Here is a 10,635-nt window from a genome sequence, read left to right on the forward strand (position 1 = left end):
TCTGGAAACCGTTTGATTCAGTGAATCGGGATGCCCTCTGGAGGATTCTTGGTCTTCGTGGGGTGCCACCAAAACTCATCAATCTGATGTCTGAACTCTACTCTGGTACTGAGAGTGCTGTGAGGTGTGGTGATACAATCTCTGACTTATTTCCAGTTGTTACTGGAATTCATCAGGGGTGTGTACTGGCCCCCACACTTTTCAGCGCTTGCATGGACTGGATTCTGGGGAGGATGTTGTAGAGATCAAGCTGTGGTGCATGATTTGGGAATGTCAAGATCTCTGACCTTGATTTCCCAGATGATGCAGTCACCTTTGCGGAGACTTTAGATCTCCTTTTGGGGGCCATCGAGGTGCTGAATGAGGAGTCGGAGCCGCTGGGATTGGAGCAGACTGGAGCAGAATGGTATCCAGATGGTTTCCTGGGTCAAAACAAAGATCCAGGCTTTCAATGACATCTTGGATGCTGCTGTCCTGTTTGTACCTGTTTGTGGTGAGGATGTTGAGGTCACGGAGAGATTCACTTACCTTGACAGTGATATTAATGCCTCTGCTGGCTGTGAGCCAGAGGTCAATAGACACCTGGGCCGGGCCTGGGGAGTCATGGATTCACTGGATAATGGGGTGTGGCGCAATCGGTTGCGGGAGGACGAAAGTCCGAGTCTTCAGATTCTTCATGCTTACAGTCTTGCTTGACGGATGTGAGACTTGGACTCTGACCAGGGGTCTGACACTGAGACTTAATTCCTTTGCTGCAGGTCTCTTCGGAGAATATTGGCTATCGATGATCTCTGGGGTATATCGATTACAGTCGATCTCGGCTCTTGTCTGAAAAGCATTTAATACAAGGAAATAAGACACAGGTGGAGGCCATTCAGCCCATCATGTTTGCGTGAACACCAGACTAATTTATCAACACAAGATGCAAAGAGGAAAATGCAAATTTTATTGTTAGTATTTTTTAATCTATTTATTGTATGTTTTTGTAGTTTTTTTTCTTCTTTCCCTCCGGGGAGGGGGCATGGGCTTGGTCAAAAACACACAACATCAACCACTCAACCCCCCTTGACAAGACCCGACCAACAGCACTCCAGACACATGTACACAATCACCCATCACAACTCAAACTACCAAAAAGTCTTCTCAACATCCCCATACCCCTCTATCTCCATAACTTCCAGGTACCGATCTAACTCTAATTTAAACTTATCTCCTGTTTCTGCTGCCACTACCTCTCCAGAGAGACCATTCAATGCATTAACTCCTCTCTGAGTAAAAGTCCCCTACCTTACGACTGTCTTAACTCTCCTCTTCTTTACTCTCAAGTGATGGCCCCTGGTCCTTTCACTGTCCACTCTGTTAAATAATTCATCTGTTCATATTTTATGTCTACCTTTCATTCTCTTAAACATCTCTATCATATCTCTTCATAACCGCCTCCTTTCTTGTGTATGAAGCCCTGTCTCCTTTAGCCGCTCCTCATAGCTCAGTCGAGCTCGGCCCGGAATCAATCTCGTAGTCCTGTGCTGAACCCGCTCCATGGCATCTATGTCCCTCTTGAGTTGTGGTGACCAAAACGGCACACAATATTCTTGATGTGGCCCTCACTAAATGCCTGTATAATGTCAACACCATCTCTTTTGATTTATAATTGATCCCTCTCAGAATACAACCAAAAACCCTGTTTGCTTTACCTGTAGTTGCCTGGAACTGTGCTTTCTTGCCTGTAAATACTCGCTTTTAAATGATTGCTTGCTTGTGTGTGTGGAATAAATAACTGTTCGTTGTTATTTCAAATCTGTCTCGGTTGTTCTTTCCTTCATTGGTCCGACAGTGGACAAGCATAGTTAGACTTGATGTTGTACACCATGTGATTTGCTCTCTTAGCCGGTGCTGCACCTATCTGTTCCACAGAAGATCACCAGGTGTGGCGCCGAGGGTGTGGCCTCGAGTGAGGTTGTTGTCGCGGAAACATCAAAGCATAACCCTGCAAGGCAGGTAGTCTGCAATTCAAGCGGCTACGGCTGTGTAAGAACGCCAACCCGTTGGTCCGCAGAATTATCTGTGGTCAGCGGCCTCATGACCGGGTGTTCGGGAGAAACTGTAAGGTTTCCCCTTGTAGCAAACTCCGAACCCAGGGACCGTAACAATATTAACACAGGTCTGGCAGGATGGCCGAGAGTTACACACACTCGCCTCTAAGCAGTCCGGCCTGGGTTTGAATCCCAACCCAGCTGTAAATTGCTATCCTGGTGTTTCACATGTCGGGTGATTCATCAATTTGTGTGCCGTCCCTGGCAATCAAGTTCATTGTCGACTTCGGCCAAGAATCCACCAGCAAACCCAGCAAGAATGTAGGAATAATTGTGGCTGTAAAAGCATAATAATAATAATAATAATAATAATAATAATAATATATTAACACTCAGCTTTGCACGCGGTGTGCTCATACACGTACACGTGACCCCAACCACACTCCTGACCCCGCCTGGAGGGAACGGGTGTTTCTAGTCCAATAAAATTAAAGAAGATACACAGAACATCCACATCGATCGACGTGAGAAGGTTTGTCTTCTCCACCTGATGTGTTTTCACTGACCAATCAAGAGCCAAGCAAGTGCAAACACCTCAGGGAAAGAAAACTACCCTCATCGATGTCATGAAGGATTTCTATCCAAAAACTATCATTTGTGTGCCAACTGCAATGTTCAGGTGTATAATTTAATTGAAATAAAACAAAGGTTGCAAACGCTGTAGAAAAGAAAAAAAAATTCAGAGGTTTACCGCCGTTGTTGCACTGTCTTTTCCACCACTTTATTGAACACATTACACAAGTTATCCGTGGCTGTTGTTTGTGCCCTTTATGACGTCAATAAAAAAACAGTAAGTTTCCTGTTTGGAAAGATTTTCTATTTTGTTTGACCGTTAGCCAGGCAGACAGTCTATAAAAACTCACATCCGTGTCCGAAGGAGGCGATGCAGTCTGGCGTTTCTTTCTCGTGATGCTCGGCAGCTCGAGCTCACCCTTGTGTCAAATGAGCGTCTGCACCGCTTCAATAATTTTAACGGACGGATGAACGAACCAAATAATTAAACGGATGCAATGCTTAAATGTGACCTTACCCCTCTGTACGCATCTGCGCGCTCCAGACGAGATTCGGTACAATTTGCCAAATCCAGAGCCAAAGTACTGCGAACCTGTAGGTTCTCAATTGAAGCAAGAAAAAGAGCAATCAGAGATTACACACCCTCGCCAGGACTTGTTTTGTGTGGTGGTGTGTTGTGTAATCAATTAGAGACATAATTAGAACTGCTACTTTATAACTGCTGGCAGTGATGACCGGGTACCAAGACGTCCCACTTTGATCAGACACCTGACCCTGACCTCTGACCTTTTTAAAAATTATTATTCATTGTTTAATCGAATTTGGAATGGGATTCAAATAAATTAAATTCAAATCAAATGGAAGACCAAAAAGGTACAGTCCTGCATTGTAGTAATCAGAAGGAACCAAAACAAGGAAAAATCAAAGGTGAAGTCATCAGGAGGAACCTGGATAGGATTCACATTTCAGCTGCTGCTCCTCTTCCCTCAAACCCATCCAGGCACAGCCAAGTGAGCCTCATTAAAAAATAAATAAATAAAAAAAAATCCAAATAACCCATATCAAAAAAATAAATAATTCTGGCTGCCAGATCATGCGTCTGATCAAGTTGAAATTTAAAACCTGTACTCCCCATCACTACCAGATCATCAATGTGAAGTTTCACGTCGATTGATTAAACAGTTCCAGAGAAAACATTATTTAATATTTTATCAATCCAATATGGCGGCCAAACCATGTGACCTATCAATTATTCCTTTACAAACTTGAACACCGATGGTCTTGGAAACATTTGTGTGATGTTTACCCTCAATTTGTCCAGCTGTTCTGGAGAGGATTATTTCTTGGTTTTAGGGTAAGTCCAATATGGCTGTCAAACCATGTGACCTTTGATGACATATATGTGAACCTTTTGTTCCTCACTGATACGTGTAAAGTTTCGCCTGAACCTGTTCAACCACTTTAGAGAAGATTTTTGAAGGTGTGATTTCTTAATTATTTTTAACAATATGGCTGCGGAATCACGTGACCAATGACAACATCAATTTTTTTTTCTCTGGACCATTTTATCCCGAGATCCATCCATCCATCCATGGGGACCATACTCTGTGCAGAACGTTGGTGTTGCCAAAGCAGTCTCCTTGGGTATTGGACACAATCCTGGACGGGTCGCCACTACGCCACAGGATACGAACAAGCTGGCACTCTTTTTGCCGACATCAGAGTGATGACAGGCAGAGTCAACCCCACCTGCAATGAATTCAACAGCTGGTGTGGTTTTAATCCCAAGCCCACCACGCTCACCATGAAGCCGACACCAGGCATATACCGAGATGACCCTCAAAAATGTTCATACTGATCAGATGTAGCGTTCTACATATGTAATTATGAAGTCATAACGAAGGCACCTATGACCTCATCAAAAAAAATCACACATATTTCCCATGAGGAGTACATGCCGTGTGCAAGTTTCAATTTTGTCCTTGGTGTGGTTTCAGAGATACAGAGGTCCAATCATGGAAGGCTAACCCAACTGAAGGTAATCTCAGTTCCTTCCACAAAGCTTGGAACAAGTGTGTGTTTTCCCCTCAGAAGAGCCAGAAAACATCATCTTTCTCATCTCAAGTCTGAACTCTCAAACCTCTCTCACTCCTCCAAATCCTGGTAGCATCTAATTAAATCTGTTTCTGGTGTATGTTCCCCCTCCATCCCCTCCCTTACCTCAAACGGACGCACTGCTGACACCGCAAGTGAAAAGGCTGAAAGCCTAAACTCGGTGTTTGCTTCAAATCTTGTGTCCAAAACCCATCGCTTTCTGTGCCCACCTTACCAAGTCACACCCACCTGTCCTTGGACTCTGTGTCCTTTTCTCCTGACAAGGTGGAGAGCTTGCTTTCAAACCTCGACTCAGATTCTGCAACCGGTCCAGACGGCATCAGCCCACTTGTCCTCAAAGCCTGCTCCTCTGCTCTTGCTCATCCTCCCTCTGTTCTATTCACCCTCTCATTTGATCAAGGTCATCTGCCATCTGCTTGGAAATCAGCAAACATCACTGCGCTGAAAAAAAAGGTGGAAAAACAGATTCCTGCAACTCCAGACCAATCAGGCTTCTCCCAATCATCAGCAAGGTTGTGGAATCCATCATTGCATCAGACATTAAATCCTTCCTCTTCTCCAATGGCTTGATTTCCGATCATCAATTTGGTTTCAGACCAGGTCACTCTTCCCAAGACATGCTGCTTATGCTCCACCGACAATGGATGGAGGTCCTTAATGCCGGACATGAAATCAGAACCATATCCTTCGACCTATCTCGTGCTTTTGACACGGTCTGACACCCTGCCCTGCTCAACAAACTCTCTTCCTATGTTGTCCTCTTCCTATCCAAAGACATCTCCACCCATGGCTCGCAGACTTCTTCTCCTATCGCAGCCAACGTGTGACCCTAAATGAAGTTCTCTCAAACCCTCTTCATGTCCAGGATGGAGTTCCTCAAGGCAGTGAGAGTTCTGGGCCCTGTTCTTTTTCTGGTTTTCATCAATGATCTCTCCGACTCTCTGGAAAATCCTTTTTATCTCTTTGCTGATGACTCCACCCTCTGCCGTACCATCTGTCATCCCTCAGACAGGCAAGCAGCAGCTTCTTTGCTCACTGCAGATCAGGATAAAATCACAAACTCATCCAACACGTGGAACATGTCTTTCAATCCTGAAAAATCTCAAACTCTCACTATGTCTCTCCGAAAGAATCGTCTGGAACCCTCCCCACCACCCTCCCCCATCCATCCACTTTCTCAACAATCCTCTGGAAGAAGTCCATTCATTCAAGCTTCCAGGTCTCAACATCTGCCATCATATTTCCTGGGAAAGCCACATCTCCAACCTGGCCTCCAAAGCCAGTCACCAACTGGGGATCCTCTCTCGTGCAAAGTCCTTCCTTGGCCCACCTGAGCTGCTGACCACATACAAAGTGTCATCCGCAGCTTGATGGAGTGCTGCTATCACTCTGGGATGGTGCTCACGTCTCTCACCTTTCTCGGCTTCACGCTGTGGAAACCAAGGCATTCAGGATCATTGGTATCTCCCGCTGTTAGGCTCAGTCTTTGGGACTCTCACTCTCTCTCTCACCGCAGGCAGGTCGATAGTTTTTCTGTCTTCTACTCTCTCCTCTCCGGCCTCGCCCCCCTTTGCTCTGTCTGAGATATGTCCCACACCCCCATATTTCCGCAGGCCACTCAAGGTCCGCCAGCAACCCCTTTCTGGTAAAACTACCAAAATTTACAATCCCTGCTCACCTTCACTCTTTCATTCCTCTTGTTCCCCACCTAAGGAACAAACTCCCTCACTCTCTTCAATCCCATTCTTTACTCCAGGTCTTCAAAACATTCACCACCATCTCTGATCTTCCTCCATCGAAAATCACGATATTTTCTTCTGTAAAATAATCCTTATCTCCCGTCTCTCCCACATCTCCCATCGATCCTTCTCTCCCGTGTTCATCCACCTTCTTCTTCTTTTGGGGCTCCCGTGAGGGGTCGCCACAGCGGATCATCCGTCTCCATTTCGATCTGTCCTCCACATCTTCCATTGTCACATCAACCACCCGCATGTCCGCCCTCACCACATCCATAAACCTCCTCTTTGGCCTTCCTCTTCTCCTCCTATCAGGCGGCTCCATCCTCAGCATCCTTCTCCCGATATACTCCGCTTCCTTCCTGTGCACATGTCCAAACCATCTCAATCTCGCCTCTCTCATTTTGTCTCCAAACCGTCCAACCTGCACAGTCCCTCTAAGATACTCATTTCTAATCCTGTCCATCATCGTCACTCCCAACGAGAATCACTGCATCTTTAACTCTGCCACCTCCAGCTCCTCCTCTTGTCTTTTTGTCATCGCCACCTCCTCCAAACCATACAACGTCGCTGGTCTCACTACCGTCTTGTATACTCTACCTTTCACTCTTGCAGATACCCTTCTATCACAAATCACTCCTGAAACTCTTCTCCACCCACTCCATCCTGCCTGCACTCTCTTTTTCACTTCTCAACCACACTCTCCGTTACTTTGGACAGTTGATCCCAAGTATTTAAACCCATCCACCTTCCCCACCTCAACTCCTTGCAACCGCACCAGACCACCACCCTCCCTCTCATTTACGCACATGTACTCCGTCTTACTCCGACTGACTATCATTCCCCTTCTCTCCAGTGAGTACCTCCACCTCTCGAGGCTCGCCTCATTCTGCTTCCTCCTCTCACGACAGATCACGATGTCATCCGCAAACATCATAGTCCATGGAGACTCCAGTCTGATCTCGTCCGTCAACCTGTCCATCACCATTGCAAACAGAAAAAGGGCTCAGAGTCGATCCTTGATGCAATCCCACCTCCACCTTAAACCGGTCCGTCATTCCAAGCACACACCTCACCTCTCTCACACTGTCCTCATACATATCCTGCACCACCCTCACATACTTCTCCACCACTCCCGACTTCCTCATACAATACCACAACTCTTCTCTTGGCATCCTGTCATAAGCTTTCTCTAAATCCACAAACACACAGTGCAACTCCTTCTGACCTTCCCTAAACTTCTCCATCAACACTCTCAAAGCAAACATCGCATCTGTCGTGCTCTTCACTGACATAAAACCAGATCGTAACACATTAAAATACAATTCTGAACATAATTTGGCCTTAAGGTTGTTACAGGACGAGCGAAAACTGCCATCGTGGTGCTGCATCAGTGAGCATACCTTCGTCTGAAAGCAAAGGGAAGTCACTTGTCTTCTCATCCAGTGATTCCTCGAGGAGGTTAAAGATCCCATTGAATGCCTTCAAGAAGAGGCCATTGTGTGCCGGTGCAGAGGCCCATCATCAAAAGTAAATCATCGTCTGATTAGGAGTGAACGAGAGTAAAGAGAAATAGAATGATGAATGAAGTGAAGAGGTGAAAAATGATGTCACAGTTGTTCAAGAGGGAGGATAACATGTCATGGATGGGATTTCTATTCACAATTCAATTCCGGCTCCGCTCCAGACATCGTGACATTCACTAAATCAATAAGTCCCTGTGTTAGTACACAGCACGGATCAGCACGGGAAACACAAGTTCTCGGTACGGAGTGAACGTCACGTACCGGGTCTGGACCCCTTGTCCTCGGGTGAACCGTCCATGGACCCGCGGTCTTCCGGAGAACCTCCCGGACCGTCCACGTGTCCTCCATCGGAGCCGCTCGTGGATCCCGGGGTGTTCTCTCTGAGATCTCGGGTCATGGTGGACCCCACGTCGTCAGGTGAAGGACGGTACGCTGTGGTAACCGAGTGAAGAGCGCGAGCTGTTTGGGGAAAAAGCGAACCGCGATATCACGGTGTCTGATTGGTTCCCGCCACATCACGTGTCCATGATTTAAAATAAATACAAAGATTGAACGTTTCGTTTTAACGGATTGTTTGTGTTTCAGATTGTGTTGTGAAAGTGGAAAATCGAGTCCGAGTTCGTCGATGATTATTCCCTCGATACGAAACAACGTTCTTCATTTTCTGTATTTGTATTTATCGACAATCTTCCCTCCATAACGGAGTTATATATGGGTATGTGGGGGATGTGGGTATGTAGGAATGTGGGTATGTAGGAATGTGGAAATGTATCATCTACTCCTCCGGGAGGATTTGACTGAGGAAGCTGAAACTTTCAGGGATTAATGAGGGAACCCCGACATTGTGTCTGTGCAAGTTCCGATTGATTCCATCAAGTTTAGAGGAAATAGTTAATTCAGGACCCTTCGGGACCAAAATCGAATCCACTTGTTCTTGTCACGTCACCAACTCATCCAGCTCATTTTGCCAAAACTCATCCACAACTTTCAGAGATAAAGTGCTCTATGTATCATTTTTGGCCCAATCTCTCAATGCGTGAAGAATCATCACTTAAAATATTTAAATTTCGGATTCGGATCTTCACCAAAATCGAATCATTTCGTCCTTGTCACCCACCCAACCAGTCCAATAACTGTCGTGCATATCCGTCCATAATTTTTTGAGATATCGGGCTGTATATCGGTTGTGGTCGTGTCCCTCAATGGTGAAGAATAACGACAAAAAATCCTCCGAAGAACATGTAGTTGAATGTTCGTGTTGAAGAGAAGAGTTTGAAGGATTTGAACGAGAGGGACTTTCAACTTCCTCAACTCCTCTCTTCACCATGACTCACGTGGCAGCCCGACCTCACTACTCGACCTTCTCACATTCAAGAATCATGAGTCGACACCTTCCTCCAGGTGCCAAGATGTGAGCGAGAAATCCTGCCTCCAGCAGACCTCGCAAATCACGTCTTGTCACCTTGAAGGTCCCTCAAAACCCTCACCCAAAAATCATACTCAATCGATGAAGATGCACACAACTTACACCTCGATTGACGCAACAAGGTTTGCCTTCTACAACTGAAATAATTTGCATTCTACAAATCAAAAACAATGGAAGTGTAAATATTTCAGAGAAAGAAAACGACCATAATCCATTATATAAAGGATTTTTGTCAATAACCGACCATTTGTGGACAAGGAAGGAACTTTCATAAAGCCAATGAAAGATAAACAAATTTAATTTACAGCAAAACTCAAAAACGATTACTGTGATGGATGTTTGATGTGTGGAGTACCTGGGATTGTGGAAAGAGAGAGAGAGAGAGAGAGAGAGAGAGAGAGAGAGAGAGAGAGAGAGAGAGAGAGAGAGAGAGAGAGAGAGAGAGAGAGAGAGAGAGAGAGAGAGAGAGAGAGAGAGAGAGAGAGAGAGAGAGAGAGAGAGAGAGAGAGAGAGAGAGAGAGAGAGAGAGAGAGAGAGAGAGAGAGAGAGAGAGAGAGAGAGAGAGAGAGAGAGAGAGAGAGAGAGAGAGAGAGAGAGAGAGAGAGAGAGAGAGAGAGAGAGAGAGAGAGAGAGAGAGAGAGAGAGAGAGAGAGAGAGAGAGAGAGAGAGAGAGAGAGAGAGAGAGAGAGAGAGAGAGAGAGAGAGAGAGAGAGAGAGAGAGAGAGAGAGAGAGAGAGACTAGTCTTTCTGTCCAGAAGGAAATGTGTAGAAATGGCACACCTGAGAATTGTTGCAGGTCCGGTGAAGGAATACACAGCCGGGATTTTGAAGTATCAACTTTCACACTCCGTCACCTCCGGCTGTCTATTCCATCACTCGTTCATTCCACATTTTTCAATGGGTCAATTTGACAGCGTTTCTGGCGGATTCTGATGGGGTGTTTTCACATTTAGTTATTATCGGGCGCACTTTCGGCCACCAGGTACTGCCAGTGGCTCGCAGGCCGGGCAATGAAGAACAAGGCATTAGAGGGCCAATGGAAAACTCACCCCTCTGCTTCACCCTGATCTGTGAGCTCTCTCTCTCTCTCTCTCTCTCTCTCTCTCTCTCTCTCTCTCTCTCTCTCTCTCTCTCTCTCTCTCTCTCTCTCTCTCTCTCTCTCTCTCTCTCTCTCTCTCTCTCTCTCTCTCTCTCTCTCTCTCTCTCTCTCTCTCTCTCTCTCTCTC

The 10,635-nt window shown here is 45.9% G+C and overlaps 1 protein-coding gene across 8 annotated transcripts in view; it reads right to left on the bottom strand.

Moving 5' to 3' along the window:
* LOC147006644 (uncharacterized) overlaps nucleotides 1–9,774 on the bottom strand; it is a 205,073-nt gene extending 195,299 nt beyond the window's left edge. For 3 of the 8 annotated variants that reach the window (XR_015054689.1, XR_015054690.1, XM_085868317.1), the window contains exon 1: nucleotides 7,861–8,013. The gene's annotated coding sequence lies outside the window, so the exon portion shown is untranslated. Of the gene's footprint in view, nucleotides 1–2,787; nucleotides 4,356–7,320; nucleotides 7,432–7,860; nucleotides 8,014–8,244 lie in introns of those variants that run through there. The other 5 variants (XR_015054694.1, XR_015054691.1, XR_015054693.1 and 2 more) reach the window with 5 other exon arrangements.
* Between the last annotated feature and the right edge of the window lie 861 nt (nucleotides 9,775–10,635).

This window comes from Eptatretus burgeri, unplaced genomic scaffold (genome assembly GCF_056783735.1).
Source record: "Eptatretus burgeri isolate ZD-2024b unplaced genomic scaffold, Ebu_testis_v1 Ebu_testis_scaffold_3158, whole genome shotgun sequence".
In the NCBI taxonomy this organism is placed as follows: Eukaryota; Metazoa; Chordata; class Myxini; order Myxiniformes; family Myxinidae; genus Eptatretus; species Eptatretus burgeri.